The 27,311-nt window shown below is 37.6% G+C and overlaps 1 long non-coding RNA gene across 1 annotated transcript; it reads right to left on the bottom strand.

Annotated features, from left to right (window-relative positions):
- Window positions 1-11,479: 11,479 nt before the first annotated feature.
- On the bottom strand, window positions 11,480-13,611 carry LOC127846769 (uncharacterized). The gene is made up of 3 exons (XR_008033656.1): window positions 13,582-13,611; window positions 11,996-12,100; window positions 11,480-11,645 (listed from the first exon to the last, which is right to left on the bottom strand). It is a non-coding gene; the product is annotated as an uncharacterized LOC127846769 (long non-coding RNA).
- Window positions 13,612-27,311: the final 13,700 nt, after the last annotated feature.

The raw sequence follows: 27,311 nt of genomic DNA on the forward strand, positions 1-27,311 counted from the left end.
CAGGGCACGTGCAGCCGCCGACGACGTTGGACTCCGAGCAGTACTCAGAGAAGGAGATGTCGCGGCAGTGGGTGCCACACAGCTTCGCGTCGTCCCGGAAACTTTGGCCAAACTTTGTACACGTTCTCGTACTCGCTGGAAAGTGTGAGAGTAGTTTATAATTTGAGCCTCGTTCCTATAAAAAACTGGGCTTAATGCTTGTGCCTAAAGCGTCCTCCCAGATTAGCTTGTGCACTACATGTGCACTACACACATGCTTATCAGGGACGTTCTGCCAAAGATGAATCTTTTCTCAAAATTGACTTTTTAACGAAAAATTCGTACAAGCGGAAAGACTCGACCCTGATTAGCCTGTGCAGATATGCAATAAGCCCAGTCATCACAGTACGCTGCTTATTTAAATTCATTTGCCAACATTATAAAATGCACTTAGTAATTTTAAAAGACGACCTCACAACTTAAATGAGTGTTAATTACATAAACACACCGTATGTGTCTCTGAAACCATATACAGTGTGTTCAAAGAAGCGCTATTACTATTCTTCAATTAAAACTACACTAATGGTGTCTTCAAATATCGAAGTCGATGTGTCGCCAATGTTAGCTCACAATTTGTTTTGCAGATTGTTGGACAGAATAAAGGGGGAATGTTAAGATGATAAGTTAAATTAGCACAAACGGTAACGCGTTTAAAAGTAATACTCTTTGAATGTTCGTTGTTAGTCAGAAGAAAAAATAGATCGATAAACATTTTAAAAAAATCACACATGATCCTACTGGTTTGCGATGGAACAATTACTCTATTTACTAACTTTTTTTGAAGCGCAGCCGTAGTCTAGCAAAGATATTTTAAGAATGTCCATGTTATCATTGGAAATCAAAAACCATGTAAATGGTTAGTCCATCTTCGCTTTGAGTGAAGTTGTTGCGTCATACGTGTTTACTAATATTTCTGAGCGTAATTACGCTCAGCAGTTAAGTTGTGGATTCCTTACATCAAGCGCGTAAGACAACAATTAAAACAATGATTATCAACATAACAGCAAACCACGTACCGCAGATGTACATGAAATCATCGTCCTGTGACCAGTCAACTACGATGTCGGAGCGGTAGGCGCGGGAGGCGAGGGAGGAGGCGATGTCGCAGACGACACTGGAGGGGTCCCGGTCTTGGGAGCCTATGGTCATGCAGTACGCCTTCATGCATTCCTCGTAGTAGCTCTGGAGATCTAGCGCCACCGCGCTGCTGGCGACCACGGTGGAGGAGCGGAGAATGTCGCACACTTCGCTTGCCTTATTCCGCTGGAATCATGGGGTATACTTTTGTGAATTCAATTTAGTCTATATGAAATGGGATTTACTTTTTTTCTCGGTATGATAAAACAAAATGTCATTTAAATACTTTTCAACCCTGGTCAAAATAACAATGTTCGTTACATGAACAACTGATTAACAGGCTGTTGTTTATTTTCTTTTTCTTTTTTCGTTTGCTTAACCAACATGTTTTACAATTGTTTCTCCTGATTTGCATTCAATGATCGCGCCTATATATTTTTCTTGTGTCAAAATATACATTGTTAAACAGGGCCATTTTTATGTTTCGCGTCAATAACGTTCTTGTCATGCTTATTTAATGTCTCTCTGGGAGTTGCTGTAATATTGTTAGTTCAGTGATGCAGCTAATAATGCCCCTATTGACTATTGTAGTCAATACATCATCAGCCTCGTACTCGATTCGCTTTATCAAGGAAAACAACTTATACAGTATTTTATATCTGGTTTGTGAAATAGATTTGTGAAGCAAATATTCCGTAACGATAGTTCGAATTAACCTATTTATGCCTAGCGTCCTTAAAAAAGGACATTGCAAACAGCGTAGACCCAGATGAGACGCCGCATAATGCGGCGTCTCATCTGGGTCTGCGCTGTTTGCTTAAATGAATTTCTTTATGAAATATTCTAAATAAAGAAATATATATACTTGACACCCCTAATTTTGGAAATAAATTGATCCAATTTAGAAGAATGGGAGAGTCCACTGGGCATAAATGGGTTAAGAAACTGCAGAGTACCGATAATTTAAATGTGGTAGCTAATTCAAATGAATTTAAATGACCCAAATGTTAGATATTAATTATTATTATTATATGTTTGATTATCTTCAATAGAGAAAATATCACATTACAGCTCGTTCAACTTTTCAACTTATTTTAATACCAACCTTACATTATTGTCAATAAACTCAAAATCAGAAGGGGATGCTTGTTATTATGCACGTCTAACAATTGCTTTGCTAGTGAACTTACTTGTTATTATGCACGTCTAACAATTGCTTTGCTAGTGAACTTACTTCGTCAGGAAGTTGGAATGAGCAAACGGGATCGGTAACAGACTTGCAGTCACTGGATAAAGCGAAGCTTTTCACAAACTCGGTTATGGATGTCATCAGTATTCCTTCAGCTGACGTGAAGTCGTCGCTGGTGATGTAGTTGAACTTACCGCAAAGACCTTGAAGCTGCGTCAAACAAACGAATAGAAGTTGTTATCAAACAAAAAATAAAAATAATTTGGCGCATAGACCACGTAGCTGCACACATCACATAAATACAAGTTACTATAAGAGAAGAAAACAAACGAAAGTGGAAACATAATATACAAATTATATGCAATTGTCTGTAGTGAAGCTTTTTCACAAGTCGTAGAATTATGTAATTATACTTGAAGTCAATTTGATCCCTATTGGGCTTTAACCCATTTATGCCTAGCGTCTAGAAAAAAGGCCTTTACAAACAACGTAGACCCAGATGAGACGCCTCATAATGCGGCGTCTCGTCAGGGTCTGTGCTGTTTGCCTAAAGGAATTTCTGGAAGAAATATTCTAAATATAGAAATAAATATACAAGACATCCCTAATTTTTGAAATAAATTGATCCAATTTAGAAGGATGGAAGCGCCCACTAGGCATAAATGGGCTAAATTAACACTGTAAAATGGCGTACTTACCATGTTCGAATAGTACTGCCCCACGTTGATCTGAACCCCGAACGAGGTGCTGTAGACGATCGTAAAATCAAAGATCTGAATAAGCAGAACGCGATCGGTGGCTTGCTTAACGTACAGCACAGAATCCACGTAAGGAAGTGCCTGTTTCTGGTTGTTCAAATAGGTGCCGGCAGCGTCCACAGACAGCTTTCTCCCGGAAACAGACACGTTGATACCTGCGATGATGCGGGTTTTGGGGTTTCTTGGGTCCTCTTTAAAAGTGATGTCAACTGACAGTCCACGCGTGCTTGATTCGAAGTCCGGCAAAGTCTAAATAACGAACATAAAATTCATGTTTTCATTACGATGAATTGCTTTTGAGTCCAAAGCATGAACGTAAACAGAAATGAATTCGTACCGTATGTACCGTGTTTGAAAAGGAAACTCGCATGTTCGAATAAAAACTTCTTTGACGTAATTGTCATTCATGTATGCCTGTCACCATTGTAATATTATAAAGATTACCAAAGGAAAATAACCCCGAAAATGTTGTAGAACTTTAGGTCTGACCCGTTATTTATGTTTGGGCCGAATGTATTTCTGTAACAATATCATTACATGCTTTTTGGAAGTAAACTATAAGCTTGCGCTTACCTTAATCAGACTAAAAGAGCACTCTTCCTCGGTAGACAGGAAACTGAACGACCTGCCGTCCAGCGTCGTCATAGACTCATATCCGTTGACGGTGCAGATGGCGGGACACTGGTTCTCCGTACACTTCCAGTAGCCGTAGTCGCACACGCTGTAACGGGACAATGTGTGTGTACGAAAGACAAATTAAAAATAGGACATACTTCGTACTCCTCTCCTAAATGTAATTACGTGCTCGTTTGGAAACCATGACAAATGCAAGAGATCTTTTGTAATAAAATATTCAAACCGCTAAGGAGGTCCTATATATCTACACTGATCATGCACCCAGGATTCATATCACCTTTTGAAGATTTGTTAAGTTTGATAATTTCTAACACACGGCAAAATATCTTTTTTTCGGCCTACAGTAGAAAGCTTTTTCAAACAGTAAATTTTTAAGCAAAACAATTGTCAAACAAACGCTTCTATAAAAACTGGCTGTAAACATTGAAGTGAGCACCCTTATCGATATAAGTTAAATCAGGCAATAATAATCAGTAGTAATGATTTGTGATAATTAAAAGAAAACCACGATTTAAAAAGATTCATTATTAATAAATACATAAAGATAAAACATACATTTTCGTTCATAAAACGTATTTATTGTTGTTGTGTATCTATTGTTCTCTTATTTATCTTCAAATACTAATTTGATAAAACAATATATACAACAAAAATAATACAAACCATTCATTGCAGTTTTCTTTCGCCTTCTCTCCATTATTGTACGTGCGTCCGTTCTTGTGACACACGCACTCTGACGCGAACACGCACGTGTCGCCCTGAAGGTATTTTCCCTCCGGGCACGTGCACCAGTTGTCACGCATCGCGTAGCACGACTCGTGCATTTCCGTGTGAACGTTGGCGCACGTGCGGTGACACGAGGGAACGTTCGTGCGGTACACCATGTTTCCACTGCACTCCTTGGCTGTTGATGTAGTAATTCGTTTGTTTTACAGCGGGTTATATATGTACATTCATGCGACTAATATTACATTTTGGAAGGTGTTCATTCTCTGGAAAAAAAACTATGCAAACCATTAAATGCAACGTAATCATTATTAGATCTGGAAGTATAACGCTTTTATACCCGGGTTCATATAAATTACGAACTGACATCTATTACGATACTAAGATGTACTTCACGTTTGTTTCTTCTCCTAGCTGAATGCATAAAGAAATGGAACATTATTTATTCAAAAACGTATGGGAGTCAAATGCAGAAAACACAATTTGAGATCACGTTGAATGCATGCTTAATAACACGGTTATATTAAAAACAAAACCACACAAGCTCCCATGAGAAGGACAATAAATCTTATCGCATCACTTACGGCACAAACTCTCCGAGCGCCAAGCTACGTCGACACCGTTGCAAGTGCACCGCGCACCGAGGGTCTCGAGACTGTTGCAGATGACCAGCGCGCGCTCCTCGTCCGTCTTCGCTGCACAAATCTCGTTCACGCAGGCCTTATAGATGAGCGACGTGTCCACCTGTAATGGGTTGGTTTTTATTGTTGCTGTTTTTTGTTGTTTATAATATATAAAAAAATGTTTGAGCCACATTCTTCCTGAAAACGATAGTTTGGAGTTTGGAAAAGTTCTCCGATATTTCAAACGACACTTGAAACTTCTTATATATATAAGGTCATGCCAATTGCACGAGCAAAGTCAAATGTCAATGCCATCGAGGTTTAATATCGTAGCCTCCGTGTATTTGTGTCAACTCATCTGAATACGAACTATCCGAGAGAAAAGTAGACTCGTCAACACAAGAAGGAGCTAAGTTACTTAGATCTACTTACAAACTGGAAACACTCTGCAAACTTGTTTGAGTGCAGAGGAGAGCAGAATGTCTGCGCGGTCTCGTGGTCCTGGAGAGTCCGGCAGTAGTTGGGCGCCATACCCGCTTGTGTGCACTGAAAGTTCAATGTAAAGACTAGACATCGTTTTAACACCATCAATTTACCGTTGCTCTTCTTCACAAAACAGTATATGCAAAACGGGTGGCTTTAAACCAACAGCTATATAATTATGGTCTTAAATGAAAGGCTGGCGGCTGATATGAACATTCCTGGACCCTTTACCTAAATCCTCGTGTTATGAAGCTCAAGTCATTTTGACGTTTTACAGATGTTCTCATTAATTAAAATATAATTTTACTTATGTACTAACAAAACTATATTTGTGTGGTATAGTTTCAAATTAATGTAAAGCATCGTAAACTAGTTTTGAAAAAAGCCAGCACCAGGGTTCGAACCCATGACATTTAGAAGAAAAGGCTGACACTCTTCGACTGCATAAATGAGCCTTTTGAAAGATCACTGTTTTTAAAACCATATTTTAGTAGTAAGAGTTTCTAACGAGGTTTAAACCATGGTTCCGCATGATTACACATCTGCTTGGGTGATTTGTATTATAATATTAATATTTATATGTGCATGTTCCTTCTGATTTGTTCACTATGGGAAAACCGCAAGAACGCCATAAAAGACTGAAGGCCAACTGTGCTAAGGTATAAAAATTTATGTCGGTTACATTTTTACCATAGGTAACGCGTGTCCGTAAAAGTATATAGTTAATATGCACCATAATTTACTGTCAATATTTGTAGGTGACACTCCTAATTTAGAAACCTTGGTTACCACGGAAACTTACCACTTTGCCGGGTATGTCGACCTTGTATGAGGACACAAACTTGATCTCGTGCGCCGTCAGCTCGCCGTCGGGCGTTTTCATGTCGTCTTCAACAAGAAACCGAATTTGAGCATTTTGCGAATGGTTACATAAACATGTTAGGGTAACGATCTCTCATGTGCTTACTATTTGTTACAAAATCATAAGTAATATAATTGTAGTAACATCTGCAAGACACCCAGATGGGTAGCGGATTCTCCTACATTTAGCTCTATTTACATGTATCCGCTTCTGTAAGACTTTTTTTAAATATCATTTTTCCTGGCGGTGAACCGCATCACCATCGAAATACAATCAGACAAACCAACGCGTGATGACAAGTTAGTCACTTTGGATAAGTCGACAAAATAGTTCTTTTAATTTAAACCATTTATGCCTAGCGTCTAGAAAAAGTCCTTAGCAAACAGCGTAGACCCAGATGAGACGCCGCATGATGCGGCGTCTCATCAGGGTCTGCGCTGTTTGCCTAAAGGAATTTCTGTAAGAAATATTCTAAATATAGAAATAAATATACTAGACATCTCTAATTTTGGTAATAAATTGATCCAATTTAGAAGGATGAAAGAGTCCACGAGGCATAAATGGGATAAGCCACCTGACCTAACTCGTCATCATTTTACATTTGTTAGTGTCATTGTAGTATATGTTCTCTCTAGTGTTACTTACATTTTTTAAATATGGAGTTTGTGTTTTTCCAATTCAAATATAGCGTTAAGTTTAGAAATAAAGTAATGCTTTTACTTTGACTTTTGTTTCCTATTCATTGTTAGACTCTTGAATTTACGAATATCCGTAACAAAAACAGGAACCTATACCAAATATTGTTGACGCCCCATACTCCGAAAGGCGTCTTATAAATTAAAAAATATTTTCAGAGTGGTCGTGATAGCATTAGTCGTAACAGTTGATAGACTGGTTTAATTTATTCAAAATCTCCGGATATATTCACAATTGACAGGCTAATGTATTAGCGTGTAACTTTACCAGCGGGGTTATCGTTCCTGTTGCCGCATATTCCCTGGAACTCTTCCGTTACGTCACGCGAAACCGAGATCTGGAGGACGGTCTTGAAGTCGAACTTGATTTTGATGCCTTGGCTCACCAGGGACACAATGATGGCTTCGTTCAGTTCGATCTTCACAACTGTGGGACACAAAGGCACAGAGAGTGGTTAGCATATTATTTCGACAGCGGGTAGAAGGGGGCGTGGTAATCATGGCATTGTGACAGTTGGCAAGGTTAGCATGGTATAGCGACAGGGGCCGTAGTTAGCATGTTATTGTGACAGGGAACGCAGAAAGCATGGCATTGTGACAGTGCGCAATGTTAGAATGGTACTGTGACAGGGGGCGTAGTTAACATGTTATTGTGACAGTGGGCGTAGTTAGCATGGTATTGTTACAGTGGAGCTCGGGTAGCATGGTACTGTGGCAATGGGCGTGGTTAGCATGGTATTGTGACAGGGGGCGCAGTAAGCATGGTATTCTGACGGGGGCGTTGGTAGCATGATATTGTGACAGTGGGCGTGGTTAGCATGGTATTGTGACAGTGGGCGTGGTTAGCATGATATTGTGTCAGTGGGCGTGGGTAGCATGGTATTGTAACAGTGGGGCGTGGGTATCATGGTATTGTGACAGTGGGTGTGGGAAACATGGTATTGTGACAGGGGGGCGTTGTTAGTATGGTATTGTGACAGTGGGCGTGGTAAGCATGTTATTGTGACAGTGTGCATGGGTATCATGGTATTGTGACAGTGGGCGTGGGTAGCATGGTATTGTGACAGTTTGCGTGGGAAGCATGGTAATTGTGACAGGAGGCGTTGTTAGTATGGTATTGTGACAGTGGGCGTGGGTATCATGGTATTGTAACAGGGGGTGTTGTTAGTATGGTATTGTGACAGTGGACGTGGGTATCATGGTATTGTAACAGGGGGCGCAGTTAGAATGGTATTGTGGCAGTGGGCGTGGTTAACATAGTATTCTGACATTGGGCTTGGTTAAAGTTTACGCCTTCTTATTTAAGCTCGAGGTTTATTGAAAAACTATCGAGTACGTTCTGTTGGTAGAACCAGTTTTGGGTATCTTATGTCTTCGGGCTTGGTTTGATGGTAGTGTGATGGTGATGATTGAGATGGTGGTAATTGTTTTGCTGGTGAATGTATGCACAACAGTTGGTCACAAGTTGTGTAATTGCTTTAGAAGTTTAATGATAATTTCACGAAAAATACGTTCTTCGGAGCGATCTAATGGGTTCAAAATAGCGAGTAATCCAAATAGTGAGGTTCGAATTAAACACTTTAACCCTTTGCATGCTGGGTAATTTGTCGTCTGCTAAAATGTCGTCTGCAGAATTTCTAAAATTAGCATTTTCTTCGATTTTTTTTCAAAGAATACTATCAGAATAGCAAACAGTTTGGATCCAGATGAGACGCCACGTTCTGTGGCGTCTCATCTGGATCCAAACTGTTTGCAAAGGCCTTCACAACTCGGTTCCCGCACTGTAAGGGTTAATATCCTAATAAACATTTTTTGTATTAAAATATTCCCGCACGCATGTCGCTTTGTCAGAGACTAGCTAGTTCGGCTTTAAAACAAAGGATAATAACTTTGCATATTTAACTAAAAGTTATGACTAGTGTGTTCTGAACTGTCTCTATATGATATCTATCTACGTAATGAAATTTCCTGTTAATACATTCATATATAGTTTAGTTTAAAAAATTGTCCCGAACAAACTTAAAACATAAACATTAACAAAGAACAATAACTCTAAACATACGGAAGCTGTAGATGATGGCTGTTGCGCATTGCACTTCTCCGTTTTAAATCATTACCTCTTATAGTTGCAAAAATATATCCGAGACAAAAAAATAAAAATCAACAAAGGGAAGTAACTCTAAAATATGAAGGCAAGAAGGGGGGATTATTGAGCACCGAATTTAATCTTGCATTGATATATCATATGAAAATATTAAATGCTACCTATTTCGATATGCCGCAGACTAAAAACTTTAATGTTCAGAAAGCCGGACAGACGATGAGACAGACAGCCTGACTACAGGGTACCGCTCCCTTTAAACTACTTCGTTATAAGCACGTTGGGGGCAGAGGTCTATACTGCGAACAAATCATGACCAAGACACTTCAAAATCACGGACGAGGAATCCCAATTAAAGCGTTTTTTTAATAACGGTGAACAATTAGCATTTTATATAAAAAATAAAAACATGTTTACTTGAAACCTGCGACCACATTAACCATAAGCAGATTCCTCAAGTCCCAGATGTTATGCTCGGTTACTTACTTCCGTTGTCATCGACGATGGCCTGGTTCGGTTGCACCGTTTTCTCGACGCCGTTCAGCGTGACCACGTTGTTGAACAGGACCACGGTTACTTGGGACCCGAACACGAACGTCAGTTTCTGCAAAGCAAAGTCGGGGACGATCAGTAACACGTGTTAGATTTCGGATAATAGAGGCCGTGCTTAAAAGCAATGAGCCTTGTTCTGAGAAAAACTGGGCTAAAGGCATGTGCGTAAATTTTCATTCCAGATTAGCATGTGCAGTCCGCACAGGTCAATCAGGGACGACACTTTCCGCTTTTATGACATTTTTCGTTTAAGTAAGTAAAAATCTTAGCAAAAATCCAATTAAGGCGGAAAGTGTCGTCCCTGAATAGCCTGTGCGGACTGCACAGGCTAATCTGGGACCACACTTTACGCACATGCATTATGCCCATTTTTCTCAGAACACGACTCCAATAATCTCGCTCTGTGAAAATATGGTTCAATGCATATGCGTGGAGTGTCGTCCAATTATAGCTTGTGCAGTCCTCCTCACAGTATTTTCGCCAAGAATAGACTCACTTTAAACCAGTAATACAATATAAGTGGACAGTGTCGTACCTGATTAAACTGCGCAGGCTAATCTGGGACGACACCATTTGCACATGCATTAAGCCCCGAAATTTGAAGGCCTTTGCAAACAGTTTGGATCCAGATGAGACGCCACAGAACGTGGCGTCTCATCAGGATCCAAACTGTTTGCTATTCTGATAGTATTCTTTGAAAAAAAATCGAAGAAAATGCTAATTTTAGAAATTTAGCAGACAACATTTTAGCAGACGACAAATTTCCCAGCATGCAAAGGGTTAAGCCCCATTTTCCCAGAGTAGGGCCATATTGTTCAGACTGATGAGTTCGTCAACAAATTACGTTTCATGACGTAAAAAAGTAGTTTCAACGCTAAATTATCTTCAAATAAAATATTGCATTAGTTTTTAGATTTATTATTAGGGTGTCATGTGCTGGGTGGTTACATATTTTAATATAAAAGCGGAAGTTGTTTGTGTGTGATGATGGAAAGTATTGATTTAACATAAGCTAACGATGAATTCAATATATCTGAAGTAAACACATTCCTTAAATAAATCGCCAAGTTACACGTTTTATGTTAAAAATCGACTTAATGCGCATCAATATGATTTATTAAGTCAAAATGGCTTGTTGTTTTTTTTTTAATACCGCTTGTATGTATTGAATGCTATTTATGCCTAGCGTCTAGAAAAAAGGCATTGGCAAACAGCGTAGACCCAGATGAGACGCCGCACGATGCGGCGTATCATCTGGGTCTGCGCTGTTTGCTTAAAGGAATTTCTGTAAAAAATATTCTAAATATAGAAATAAATATGCTTGACATCCCTAATTTTGGAAAATTAATTGATCCAATTAGAAGAATGTGAGAGTCCACAAAGCATAAACGGGTTAATAATCACCTGCAATCACATTCGTTTTTAAAGTTGAATATGTGCATAAAGGTCCTTTACATCCCACGTTATTACGATTTAAAAAAGATCGCAAAGTACCCAAAGTTCCATAAGAATTACCGGTATTAACAATACTTGTCAGTATCATAGGGTTCAACCGTTTTCTAAGTGCACGTGAAAATATTTATTGTCTCTCTTTACTGTGATTTCTTACGGTATTTACCCGAACGAAATTTAAATTTCTGAGAACCGTCAAACATTTTCCGTGCATGTACGCTTAACATCAATGTTTAAGTCTTAACAAGAACCAAACAGGTTTACCTTTTTGCACGTAGTGACGTCATCGCAGTTAAAATGCTCCACGGTGAGTGACAAGTGTCCGGTTTTGACCAACGTGTACGCGCATGTGCCCTTGAAGTAGAACTCCAGGTTGTCGAAAGTCCGGTAGTAGTTTCCGGCGCTGATGCACGTCTGAAACGGAAGTCGCTTCTCGACGGCCAAGTGGTTCGCTATAACAAAGGCATCAAAGAACTGTCAGAATTTAATTTCCTATTTTAAAAGTACGTCATTTTAAGACTTTACTATATGCAAACGACATGGAAATTTATAAAGGAGGGATCGAGACGGAACAACGCATTTGTTTGAAGTTATTCTTCGACAGATCGCTTTTAACAACACATGGTTTTTAATAAATTAATGATAATAATTGATATTTTTCTATAAATTAGTTTGAAAACCGCTATGTAATATATATTCCTTCAAGAGTACTTCTCAAACATGTCATACTATTCAGAAAATAAACGTATTTTCCAACATGCGCAAAAAATTAATTGCACAAACAAATTCCGAAAACTCTTACCGGTGGTGTTGTGGTCGCAGAGCCGGCCTCCCTTGCCCGGTGGACACGTACATGTCTGGGGCGCCGAGCACGTGCCTCCATTCCTGCACGGTGGCTCGCAGACGGCTATTGAAGTGGAAACGGACTTTAATATCATGTGCGTAAAGTGTCGTCCCAGATTAACCTGTGCAGTTCTTACACGCTTATCAGGGACGACACTTTCCGCCTAAACTGGATTTTCGCAAAGAAGAGGCTTCCAATATTAAAACAAGAAATGTGTTTGTCAGACACACTATGTCCCCTTGTGCGCCGCTTTGATTTAGTTTTTTTTACCTTTGACCTTGAAGGATGACCTTGACCTTTCACCACTCAAAATGTGCAGCTCCATGAGATACATATGCATGCCAAATATCAAGTTGCTATCTTCAATATTGCAAAAGTTATTGCAAATGTTAAAGTTGGCGCAAACCAACCAACCAACAGACAGGGCAAAAACAATATGTCCCCCACTATAATGGTGGGGGATATAAAAAAATACCATAAACACGAAAAGTGTCTTCCATAATTAGCCTTTGCGGACAGCACAGGATAATCTAGAGCGACACTATGCGCACATGACAGGATAATCTAGAGCGACACTATGCGCACATGACAGGATAATCTAGAGCGACACTATGCGCACATGACAGGATAATCTAGAGCGACACTATGCGAACATGACAGGATAATCTAGAGCGACACTATGCGCACATGACAGGATAATCTAGAGCGACACTATGCGAACATGACAGGATAATCTAGAGCGACACTATGCGCACATGACAGGATAATCTAGAGCGACACTATGCGAACATGACAGGATAATCTAGAGCGACACTATGCGAACATGACAGGATAATCTAGAGCGACACTATGCGCACATGACAGGATAATCTAGAGCGACACTATGCGCACATGACAGGATAATCTAGAGCGACACTATGCGAACATGACAGGATAATCTAGAGCGACACTATGCGCACATGACAGGATAATCTAGAGCGACACTATGCGCACATGACAGGATAATCTAGAGCGACACTATGCGAACATGACAGGATAATCTAGAGCGACACTATGCGCACATGACAGGATAATCTAGAGCGACACTATGCGAACATGACAGGATAATCTAGAGCGACACTATGCGCACATGACAGGATAATCTAGAGCGACACTATGCGCACATGACAGGATAATCTAGAGCGACACTATGCGCACATGAATTGAGTCTCGCTTTCCCAGAACGAGCCATATGTATGTTTTATACGATAATAAGTGACTACGGAAAGGTTTGTCGAAACATACTATAAATATTACGTCATCCCTGCATAATATCAGAAACCATCGCGAATTTAAAGTAGGATTCCGACAAAAAGTAAGACAGGTGTTTCATTTTGAATACAGGTATTTCATAAATAAACACTACTAAATAGCACACATGAAAACTTTGGGATTCAATTAGAAATCGCATGTCATTGTATATGAATAGACACTGTTTATCGGTATCATATAATAGATAAAATTGCAAGATGTATATTACAGGGAAAGAAAAGTTTGAAACTTACGAGTTGTACACTCAGTACCGGTCCATCCAGAGCAGCAGACCAGCTCCGTGATAGGATCGTTCGCCCTGAAAGTAAGCGTGACGTCGTTTGATACGTGTTCTACTCTCATCCTACAATTGACTCTCGTCATGCAAGAATTGGTCTTACGCCATATTGGAACAACTGCGCAGTCGCACACTCTGGTTAGGAGCTACCCTTTCCGCTTATGAGAGAAATAAACCATGCGTGACTTAATAGCGGACACCGTAGCTCCTGACAGGACTGCGCGATTACCACCTATCTTCGCATGACGCGGGTCTCACAATAATGAGCCGTAATGAGGGAAATCTACCCGGTCTCTCGGATATATTCCGACAAAAATAGTTAAAAAGACTAACGCAGATCAAGAAATATATTCAAAAGTTTGATGGGATATTCAAACCTGACCGTAAAATATATTATGTGTATATCGAAATTGGCCTGGCATTATTAAAAATGTATCCATACCTGTTTAATACGTAGATACTTACAACAAAACAAACAAACTTGAGGGTAAAGCATGTATACTACGGAATATAAGGCAACGGTAATGATTGTTATTCTCATGTTATGTTTCAACAAAAAGAATACGAAATTCCTTATCTTCGTTGTCGTAAAAATAGTTACACACTTTCAGAAAATGATATTATGTCTCAAAAATGAACAGAAGAACACATTTCTTACATCTGCATGGTACAGCTATAATCGTTGGAGTAGGCCATTTTGGCTCTCAGAGTCGGCGGAAGGTTTTCGGGTACGGTCGAGTCCACGAGCGCGAATCCCAACACCAGATATCGATCCTTCTGGCCGCATGGTACGGTGATGTTCGTGTATTGTGGGACTTTCCTGGGACAGCTAGACGGGGAAAAGGGAAGACTTGTTGAATACACTTCATTGTGCATTTAAAATTCTAGTCTGAGCGAAAATTACAAACATGACCAAGTTGTTCAAAAAATTTAAAACTATTACCACGGTTATAGTTAGACATATTTCTCTTTTTGACTGGAATAACCTAGCTTAATTTTATTCTGTAAAATAGAGGCTAAAATCTGTAGAACATCTTAACCCTTTGCATGCTGGGTAATTTGTCTTCTGCTAAAATGTCGTCTGCTGAATTTCTAAAATAAGCATTTTCTTCATTTTTTTTCAAAGAATACTATCAGAATAGCAAACAGTTTGGATCCAGATGAGACGCCACGTTCTGTGGCGTCTCATCTGGATCCAAACTGTTTGCAAAGGCCTTTAAAATTCGGCTCCAGCGCTTTAAGGGTTAAACGTTTTAGGCGATCTTCGTAAAAGATACATTCAAAAAATATGTTCACAATCACGTGCATTAAAATATTAACCATTATTATTCTAAACTGTTGGTTGTGGTTAAAAAAAATGATGCATCTTTGTTAGATTTTCATCTACAACACGCAATCAGATATATTAGTAATTGTGCGATTTACATCGGCGGAATGTTTTATTTACAAAACGCAATGACATTAAATATGTGATTTAAATCTGTGGAAATAAAATTACGTCCTAATAAAGTATGAACATAACATAGTTTTCAGTCGTGAAGAACACACTTATGTTAAGTACGTAATATGCCATGTGGTATAAAACATGTACGAAAGTCTGCAGTTTGAATATAAGCAGACGTGTACATATTTGTTATGATTATTTAATACATGTCGTTTATTCTGCAAATACCTTCATACGTATAATAAAAGCATGGGCCATTGTGATTTGTACTATTATTGAAAAATAACTGTATACATGTGAATTAAACATAGTGTAGATATATATGCAATACACTACCCGAGAAACACTTCATGTGGTAAATAAGCGAATAACACATTTTAAAAAATCCTTTTTTCAATTAAATTAGTTAGAAACGTAAATTGTCAATCGTTGTATAAAAATTCCGAATAAACGCCGTATATCGGTTTAAATTATAGTTATCGTTTCCAAAAGCTTATATTTATTTAAATCGTTTACATTATTGATATTGCTCTAGTAAAAAACAAATATATAATTGATAAACAATGAAACATGTCAAAATATATAATGTGATAATTAATTTCTCTTGAAAGTGGTATATGAGCATTCATGTTTTGTTTAAATAAGTATTAAAGAAATTTGATAAAAAGAAATATAGATAAACAAACAATTTTCTTATGAATACATATACTAAGCAAAATGTTATGTACCAATCAAACAGTGCAAAAAATGAGTGCAGTATCCAGTAAACTAAAAAAAAGTGTTCGCTTGTAATTGAGCACATTCTAGCACAAATTCAAACGTACAGTTTCAGATAAAAAATGTATATTAAATGGCTTGATTACTTGATTGCTTATATACTTTCAAGATTATACTGCCGATACTACTAATTACGCTTACAAGAGTGCACTAGAGGAGTCCGGGCGGTTCAAGTTGATCAGTATCCATAGTAGCAGTGCTGCCAAAGTGGAAGGGCTCCCTCCCATTTTCGCCCGAGCTTTCGGTTATACGGTTGTTCGTTACTAATATTCGGTAGTCTTCCTTTAGATTCGTTCAAGTTCAATAAGAATTAATGAACTTTGTTGAATGTTGCTGGAACACTAGTGAGAACGGTAAATTACCATTTCTTTTATAGGTGCCCGGTACAGTTAGTGTTTCCCGAATGGTTGCTAGACACCACGTGATAATTTACGCAGTAGTCCTCAATAGTTTTTTTTGCGCTGAATATTATTAAAAGCGAGAAAAACAACATATGTTGCAATTTCTTTAGAATTGATATGAATGTGTCTTCTGAAATTGAATAATTGAAAGTTAATGAGTTGCTTTGAAAGTTCGTATTCATACGCAAGATGTCGACTTTAACTCAATTAACGTCGGCTAAGGAGCTTACGCATGTTTCTTGAAGTATACCCGAGTGTGTTAATATATTTTTGTGTGGACCTTTTATGCCAATTCAATGCAATTGAAACCAGGTATATTGAGATTTTGTAACAAACCATAATCAAAAGAAGTTCCAGAACATACCTTATATAAAAACCGAATCAAGACTGCGCACATGATGTCAGTAAGTTCAAATAAATCTGTGTAGCAAGATGACCAAATGCCCTTAAGCTCAATAGCATTATTATTAACATATTCTGTATTGTTATCAAGAGAAGTTATACACACGAACGTTAATCTCGAGCGCCATCTCTTTTTGAGATTCAATAATAAATGAGCCAATGCTACTTCCGGATGTTTTAAAATTTAACGGATGAATTGTACTGGGGATTTAGGTTTTATATGGGGTTTTTTCCCAACATATTTCGTATTATTTTTAAAAATCTGCAAATGTAGTGCGATTCAGCACAGATAAATTCATCAAAAAAAAATGTACAGAAACATACAATTACAACCCATTTGGAAACGCGAGGGCCTTTTTAAATGGGAAAATGTTTTTTTCATACGTTTTTTTTTTAAATTATGTTACCGAAGTCTATGAACTTTGCAGGGAAAATGCCCTTTACTCTGTAGATGTCAGTCTCGGGTCTGATTGAATATAAGGTGGTGACGATTTTGTTTAATCATATCTGCAACTTTAAGCTATATATTTTTTTCCTGAAATATACTTTACTTTCGTGTGGTATTGTGTTTAGGGGGCGGACATCGGAGTAACTGAAGGAAGCAATATTTGTCTGATGTAGTGACAACCAACAAAACTCACATGCGCCACGTGTGGGCGTTAAAACCTTGTCACCCCGGCGAGGAGCGCGTGTAACCAGGCAGACATGTCACCCTGGTGAGGAGCGCGTGTTACCAGGCAGAAATGTCACCCTGGTGAGGAGCGCGTGTAACCAGGCAGACATGTCACCCTGGTGAGGAGCGCGTGTAACCAGGCAGACATGCCACCCTGGTGAGGAGCGCGTGTAACCAGGCAGACATGTCACCCTGGTGAGGATCGCGTGTAACCAGGCAGATATGTCATCCTGGTGAGGAGCGCGTGTAACCAGGCAGACATGTCACCCTGGTGAGGAGCGCGTGCAACCAGGCAGACATACACGTTTTAAAAGATTTCACATCATAATTATATGAGCCTTGTTATGAGAATACTGGGCTTAATGCATGTGCGTAAAGTGTCATCCCAGATTAGTCTGTGCAGTCCGCACAGGCTAATCAGGGACAAAACTTTCCGCCTAAACTAGATTTTCGGTAAGCAGGGACTTCCTTGAAACCAAAAATACCATAAAAGCGGAAAGTTTCGCCCCTGATTAGCCTGTGAGGACTCCACAGGCTAATCTGGAACGACTCTTTACGCACATGCACTTTGCCCAGTTTTCTCAGAACACGACTCATATTTATAACATAAAACGATTTATGCAAGGAAAACATCTACAGTTGTTGTTACTAGTTTATAACAAGATATCCTTTAACTCCCAAGACATAAATTTTATATGTTTGAACAGCAAGGAAAATATTATGTCAGTCTAATTCGATTCGAAAGTTTTTCCTTTTTAAAATATTTATGAATTGTTGAAGTGAAAATGGGTAAGGTGCAGAATGCTGCATACAAATCAGTTCACTGCTTTGAACTCTGAAAATCAGTTTAAACACGAGCTATGAAAGCCAGGCTTACTGCATATTCGATAAGTGTCATCCCAGATTGGTCTGTATAGTCTGCATAAGCGGATCAGGGACGCCAATATCAGCCTACACTAAATTTGTGTTAGTAAGAAAAACTTCCTTAAAACGAAAAGTTCCATAAAAGCGGAAAGTTTCGTTCCTAATGTGGGTCGACATTTTACGGACACGCATTAATTAAACCAGAGCGGCGCTTAATTACATTTGTAAGCATCTGTCTGTGTACATGTACATAATTAGTGAGGCGCTAATAGAATCGATAACAAATTAACCCTGAATAGGTTTCAGACCATTGGTATCGCTGGCGATGTGATTCGGTATTCATTACCAATTTCGTGTTACCAAATCAAGAATAACGTTGTGCAATTTCGTAGTGACATCTGGTATATATGCAACATATTCGGTTATGTAGCATAAGCCACATTCATCTAGAATTCGATATGCCTGTTAATACCAGATAACCTAAATCAGCAATTTCTAGACTGTTTAAGCCTACAGAATTCACACGAGTTGTCGAGATACCGAAATACAAACGAAAAACGGAATTTTCTTCGGACTTGTCGTTCTTACGTTCTTTTGTTTAAATCATGATACTATTTAAGGCATGTGTTCACAGATTTTCGTATTTTAATGTCATTAAAAAGTCTTAATTGTTTACTTACGAATATATATATATATTCAAGTTTTCAAAATTATATTAGCAAGAAAAAAGCTTTAATTAAAAATAATGCCTATCTCGGGACTCGAACAGTGGACCGACTGAAAAGAAACAAGTGAGTGAGCTACCACTTCACCCCGCAGGCTTTAATACATGATTATAATGTGAGTCGTGTTCTGACAAAATTGGGCATAATGCATGTGCGTAGTGTCGTCCCAGATTAGCCTGTGCAGTCCGCACAGGCTAATCAGGGACGACGCTTTCCGCCAAAATTGGTTTTTTGCTAAGAAGAGACTTCATTTTAACGAAAAATGTCATAAAAGCGGTGAGTGTCGTCCCTGATGAGCCTGTACGGACTGCACAGACTAATCTGGGACGACACTCTACCCACATGCATTATGCCCAGTTTTCACAGAACGCGTCTCATATATAAACGCTATTTTAGCGCTACGCGTACTTCGCAAATTACCGAGGAAAAAAGTTACACACGTTTAATTATGTTTCCAATTTGGAATGATTATTTTTATGAATGATCCAATGATTTCTTCATTTGGAGTGTTATCTCGATTGTTTCAACATAATATATTATTTTTGTAATCTATCTATTTTTACAAAATGTTGAACAAGCCAGATGTAAATTATATTAAAACACAGTTCAAATGAAGTGCCAACTTTAAATATTCTATAATAATAATAGTTTTATAATTAAAAATAAATAAATAAATAATGAAACTAATAATAATAATAGTTTTATTATAATTATTATTATCAACATCATCATCATCATGATCGATATTATTTTTATTATATTTATTTTTTATATTAGGTTTAGTTTTATTGATAATGGCGGTGGTTGCGGCTGCGGTGAGTGTGGCGGCGGCGGCGCTGGTGGCAACGGCGGCGGTGATGGTGGTAGTAGTAGTGGTGACGATGGTGGTGGTTGTGTTGACGATGGTGGTGGTGACGATGATTGTGGTGGCGGATGTGGTGATGGCGACGACGATGACAATAAAATAGTCTCGAATTTTCTGAAGATAGTTTTTAAAGACAACAAATTTATAAGTATAACGTACATGTAACAACAAATATACAATTGCTTAACACCAAATTATTGTAGTTTTTCTTGGCAATCTTAAGTGTATTTCAATCTTGCTAAAGTGATATTATGGGCATTTATCACTGTTGAATTTAGCTGAAAAGAATTAACGGGTCAAAAGAGTTAGTTAACGCGATCTGCTTGTCGGAGTTTTCTAATCACTAGACCACGTGACTATGTGGGCGGAGCGATCGATAATTTGGCGACTGGTCAATTATCTGCAACTCATCTTGCTACCAGTTGTTTATAAAAATATAACTTATATTCGATATTTTACATGACTGACTCAGTCCTCTAGGCCGAGCGGAACTGTCTTTTTATTATGATCTGAGTTAGTGACGGTGTCTCGTATAAATAGATATCAATGCAGGAAATAAAAATGATCCGTAAAACAAAATCGTGTCTTTGTGTCGTATGAACGAATCTGCAATAAAACTAAATTTAGATTCACATCATACATGCATGATCAGTTGTCAAACGAAAGTACGGTTGATATTCAAGTGCATTATTTTTCTCTTTTCGGGATATTGTTTTAGTACATTGATGCTGCATTAACACATATACGTGTATATGAAGCGAAAACACCAAAAATAAACAACGGTTGCGATAGACACCTATAAACATAGCATACCGGTATACTGTTAGATGCGTCTAATGTCACTTTAAAGCGAGATTATACGATTTTTTATATGTGTTAAATTGTAATATATTGATAAAATATGTTACAATAACACAAAATAGGCAAGAAAAATTATACATTAAATACGAATTTCATAAAATGCAGCAATGACAAATTAGCACCCCGAGCCGATTGTGACGAACATATTTTCCTACAATAACCGAAGCATCCGTCTTTTTATTAGGACCAGAGTTAGTGTTCGGGAGTCGTATGAATATATATCGTTGCAGGAATTTCAAATGAACCGTTAAGCTTAGTTTAGATTCACATCGTTCATGCATGATATACATGCTGGCGAATTCGACTGTACAGCCGTTTTCGATTTCAGAATTAAATATATGACTTATTTCGCATGTTTCGACACATGTTCTTCTGAACTTTTATTTTATATTGAATATATTAAGTTTTTTACATATTTTATATAAATACGATTTTGTCAAATATTAATGAATTTTTATAAAATATGTAAAAAACTTATTATTTAAGCGAGATTATACGATTTTTAATGTGTTAAATTGTAATATACACAAATGTACTTAAATGCTTTTCTGTGCATTTATTATAATCTTCGGTTGCTGCCTTGAACAAACACTGCTACCTTACCTACAGCACTTTTAACCCTTTGCATGCTGGGAAATTTGTCGTCTGCTAAAATGTCGTCTGCTGAATTTCTAAAATTAGCATTTTCTTCGATTTTTTTTCAAAGAATGCTTTCAGAATAGCAAACAGTTTGGATCCTGATGAGACGCCACGTTCTGTGGCGTCTCATCTGGATCCAAACTGTTTGCAAAGGCCTTCAAAATTCGGTTCCCGCACTGAAAGGGTTAAAACCCTAAGACTTTCATCTTGTTTGATTTCATACTTAACTGGTTGCGCAGTGTGCACAAAATCGACAATTACATGAGATTTGTGATTGTGCCACTATTGTAAACACATATGATAACGTATCATATGAGATCAGGGACTACACTTTCCGCCTAAATAGGATTTTTGCTAAGAATGGACCTACTTTAGATGAAAAATACTTTAAAGCTTAAATTGCCGTCACCGATAAGCGTGTGCTGTCCGTATAGGTTAATCAGGAACGACACTTTGCACATGCATTAAGCCCAGTTTTCTCAGAACGCGTCTCAATTGATTAAGGGGGAGGGGGGTGTTGAATGGTTGAATGACTTAATTCACCGCACCTTTTACGTGGCCAGGCCAGGCCAGGTATCGAACCCGCGATCGAAGAATTTGATGTCTAGCGCTCTACCGAGTCATCCAGCTCAACCCTTAAAGGGATATTTTCACGCTTTGGTAAATTGACAAAATTGAAAAAAGTTGTTTCAGATTCGCAAATTTTCGTTTTAGTTATGATATTTGTGAGGAAACAGTAATACTGAACATTTACCATGGTCTAATATAGCCATTATATGCATCTTTTGACGATTTTAAAACCTAAAAATTATAAAGCGTTGCAACGCGAAACGATTGAAAAATTTGGAGAGTTCTGTTTTTGTCGTTAAATTTTGTGAAACTACGAAGATTGCTTATATAAGGTATAAAATACGTCTAGTATGTGTACTCGGCGGAATAGCTCAGTAGGCTAAAGCATTTTTAATTCAGGACTCTGGCAGGACTCCAGGGGTCACTGGTTCGAAACCTGCTCCGGGCAATGTTCTTTTCCTTTTTTTAATTTTATTCTTGATTTTTTACCGGTGCTTTTACGATCCAATGTTTACATTTATCAATATAAAGCATTTAATGAATAAGTTAAAAAATGCCAAAATCTGTGAAAAGGCCCCTTTAAAGAATTTACTTACCTTTCAAAAAGCGGAACAAACACGGGGGAAAGTTCTAATTAGTGCGAAATTATTACAAGCACCACACCGTTGTTTCAAAATTGCAAAATAAAATGTTTGACATATACGGTATGTCCCGTAAATGACGTTGTTTGTTAAGATACTTCTTGTATTCACTTCTAAAGGGACCTATTCACAGGTTTTGGCACGTATTGAAGCTAGTCATTAAATGCTTTATTATGATAAATGTAAACATTGGATCTAAAAAGCTCTAGCAAATAAAACTACAATAAAATGAAAGAAAGAAAACAAGAGGGCCATGATGGCCCTAAATCGCTCACCTGACTCATTAAGATCAGATGAAAACTATGACCTCTATTGTCTACACAATGTTTTTCTATGATTTGACCTAGTGACCTAGTTCCTGACTCTAGATGACCCAAATACAATCCCAATCCAGATTTCATCAAGATAAACATTCTGACCACAGTTCATAAATATTGGATGAAAACTGTGACCTCTATTGTCAACACAAGGTTTTTCTATTTATTTGACCTAGATTTTTACCCCAGATGACCCAAATACAATCCCACCCAGATTTCATCAAGAATTCTGACCAAATTTCATAAAGGTTGGATGAAAACTGTGATCTCTAATGTCTACACAAGGTTCTTCTATTATTTGACCTAGTGACCTAGTTTTTGACCCCAGATGACCCAAATAAAATCCCAACCCAGATTTCATCAAGCTAAACATTCTGACCAAATTTCATAAAGATTGGATGAAAACTGTGACCTCTATTGTCTACAGAAGGTTGTTCTATTATTTGACCTAGTGACCTTGTTTTTGACCCCAGATGACCCAAATACAATCCCAAACCGGATTTCATCAAGATAAACATTTTGACCAAATTTCATTAAGATTGGATGCAAACTGTGACCTCTACTGTCCACACAAACAAATTGTTGACGGACGGACGCACGGACACACGCAAGCACGCACAACGGACGCCGGACATCACACGATCACATAAGCTCACCGTGTCACTTCATGACAGGTGACCTAAAAATATGTGTCGGAGATAAACATGAACAGTTGTGGTTAAAATCCCATAGAAACAAGGGCTGTTTGTAAAACATGCATGCCCCCCTATATGGGCTATAAGTTGTAGTAGCAGCCATTGTGTGAATACGTTTTTTGTCACTGTGAATGGTGGTGGTGGTGGTGGTGTAGTAGTAGTAGTAGTAGTAGCAGTAGTAGTAGTAGTAGTAGTAGTAGTAGTAGTAGCAGTAGCAGAAGCAGTAGCAGCATTACAAGACCAATACTTAAGAATGATCAAATGGGAAAAGGTAACCTAGCACTGGCAGTAAATATGGGGCTCATTTACAGGTCAGATTTGGAATCTCTGCTGTAAAATGAGATTTTGAATGAATTAAAGGGAGGCAAATCTGTAATAAAAAGAACATGCATAAACTGTAGTTGTTTCCCTTGTTTGAACCATGCTAAATCCTTACAAGTTTAGAAAGAATTGGATGACAAATTTGGACTTTATTGCATAAACACCATTTTCTCAATTCAAGGGGAGGTAATTCTGTACTTCATGGACCAATAATGCTCATTTTTTTTAGGGTTCGTGTCCTCATTGATATAAAGACACTGTGCAAATTTGGAAAGGATCGGACAAAAAAAATGTGGAAGATTTTTGAAAGTTTTCACAAAATAGGCAAAAACGAATAAACATGCAAAGTTCAACGAGCTCCTGCGGCCATGTTTTTTGACGAATCAAATTTCTTTGAACAACTTTTTCAGGGGAGCCTTCAAAGGTCATCCCTGTGAAATTTTTTGAAAATCTGATGAGCGGTTTCTGACAAGAAGATTTTTTAACGTTTTTACCATATATGGTCATGGCGGCCATCTTGGTTATGTGATCAAATTTTTTTTAACAATTCTTTTGTCCCATGACCTAGGGATGCTCCACATGAAATTTAGTTGAAATTGGCTCAATGGTTTAGTAGAAGAAGATGTTTACAAATTGTTTACAGACAGACGGACGGACGGACGCCGGACGCTGAGTGATCACAATAGCTCACCCCGAGCTATCGCTCAGGTGAGCTAAAAAGTAACTCAACTGGACTGGAACCACTACCCCTGAAGTACAGTCTGTCGCTTAGTCCAATCGACCATCCGTCCTTTTACAATGAGTGATGTATTTTATTCGTTATATAAGCAATCTTCATAGTATCACAAAATATAACGACGCCAACAGAATTCTCCAAATTATAAAGCGAAACGATTGAATTATTTTGGGGTTTTAAAATCGTCAGAAGATGCCTATAATAATTATTTAAGAGCATGGTAATTGTTCAGTTTTACTGTTTCGTCACAAATATCATAACTTCAACGAAAATTTGCGAACTTAAACCTTTTTTCCAATTTGTCAATTTTCGAAACGCGAAATACATGGCGAATTCACGCACAAAAATGGAAAAGCTTAGCTTTAAAAAGACTACATAAAGATATTTACTGATAACATAGAATGGCAGGGGATTTGTACACAGAATCAAATATAAAAAAACACACTTATGATTTTTATTTTTTATTTGAAGATTGCCCTCGCTTTAAATAAAACAAAAATATAAACTCCATAATCTAAATACTATTGCATACAAATTAAAAATTCACCTTAAAGCGGGTATATACGATTTTGTCAAATATTTATGAATTTATATAAACTGTGTAAAAAACTTATTATATATATATTTCAATATAAATTAAAATAAAAGTTAAGAAGAACATGTGTCGAAAAATGCAAAATAAGCCAGATATTTAATTCTGAAATTGAAAACGGCTGTACAGCCGAATTCGCCAGCATGTATACCATACATGTACGATGTGAATCTAAACTTAGTTTAACGGTTTATTTGAATTCCTGCAACGATATCTATTCATACGACACACGAACTCTTACTCCGATCCTAATACAAAGACGAATGCTTTGGTTATTGTAGGAAAATATGTACGTCACTATCGGCTCGGGGCGCTAATTTGTCTTTGCTGCATTTTATGAAATTCGGCTTTAATGTATAATTTTTCTTGCCTATTTTGTGTTATTGTAACATATTTTATCAATATATTACAATTAAACACATATAAAAAAAATCGTATATACCCGCTTTAACATGTAAATATATCACAACAATGATTGCAATCATACTGACATACTTGTTTAAACACAATGATCATTCAAATGTTTTTGTTTTATTTAAAATGCAATTACTGTCTTTATGTTTGTAAATATATTACTGACGAAAGGAACCCAAATCCTTCTAGCCTAGCTAACGTTCCAATCCTATAAACTTAAGATGCTTGTAAATTATGTTGTAAAACATATTCTGGAGTAAATATGTATAAACCAAATTTATCACAAGTGTTTCCCCAATCAAAATGAACCTTACTCTGCGAAAAGGGGGTTTAATGCATGTGCTTAAAGTTTTGTCCCAGATAAGCCTGTGCAGTCCACACAGGCTAACGCTTGTATGATATTTTTTGTTTAAAGAAAGTTTCTTCTTAGCAAAAATCAAGTTTAGTCGGACACTTAACGCACATGCATTTATTTAAGCCACTTTTCACAGAGCACAGTTCAAATACTTTGTACATATATATACACATATAATGCTGACAGTCTAGTAAGATATGTAGCATCATTTGGACGAATAACTAGTAGGAAAGAAAACAGATCATTTAATGAACAGGAAAATAAGATGATTTGGTTGAGCATTTTGATTTCAGATTTTGTGAACACATCCATTTCAAATTCTGATACCTTGAAATAAAATACATTTATATGTTTCATTATTTACATACAAAAAATACAGCAAAAACCAGGCTATGTTTCCAGCATTGGAACTGTTTTAGTTGATTATTGGCATTTTCTTAAACATTGTAATGTTTAATTTATTATAAACAAGAGCTGTCAGAGGACAGCGCGCTCGACTATTCGAGTGCTTGACAGTAAAACGTAAGCCATCATGGGGAAATTGTTCATATTCAATAATTTATTAGACGATCTTTCAAAACTAAAAAAAAGGAAAAACAAAATTGTTTTGTTTTTTTTTTTTTGGGGGGGGGGGGGTAGGGGGGTATAATGTGGGGTGTGGTAATTTTTGAGATGATGTTTAAAAAAAATGTGGGGGGGGGGTAGGGGGGGGTGGGGGTGAGAGGGGGGTATAATGTGGGGTGGGGTAATTTATAAGATGATGTTTAAAAAAAATTGGGAGGGGGAGGGGGGAGGGAAGGGATTCTGGGTAGGGGCGTGGGGTATTGTTTGGGTGGAATCCATTGTGGTATTCAGGTAAGTGTTGTTTTGTCAAAGTAATAATAAAATGTGATCCTAAATAAAGAAGTTATGGTAATTTAAGCAAAATGTTCAATTATCTAAGTGTAAAAGGTGCATAATTATGTCAAAATGCTTGATACAGTGGTCTGCTCTTGTTTATGGGTTGGGGTCATGTTGGTAAGGAGGAATGCACAATATTAAAGCAATTTGTCAAAGGATATAGGAAATATTTGGGGTAGTGCGCAAACTTTAACATAGATTAATAAATAATATGCATATTCTAAGTATAAAAGGGGCAATAATTCTGTCAAAATGCTTGATACAGTTGTCTGCTCTTGTTTATAGGTTGGGGTCATGATGGTTAACAAGTATGCAAAATATTAAAGCAATATGTCAAGGGACATTGAAAATAATTGGGGTAATACGCAAACTTTAACATTTGCTGCATATTCTAAGTGGAAAAGGGGCCATAATTATAACAAAATGCTTGATAGAGTTGTCTGCTCTTGTTTATAGGTTGGGGTCATGTTGGTAAACAAGTATGCAAAATATGA

Source organism: Dreissena polymorpha, chromosome 9, assembly GCF_020536995.1.
Source record: "Dreissena polymorpha isolate Duluth1 chromosome 9, UMN_Dpol_1.0, whole genome shotgun sequence".
NCBI lineage: Eukaryota > Metazoa > Mollusca > Bivalvia > Myida > Dreissenidae > Dreissena > Dreissena polymorpha.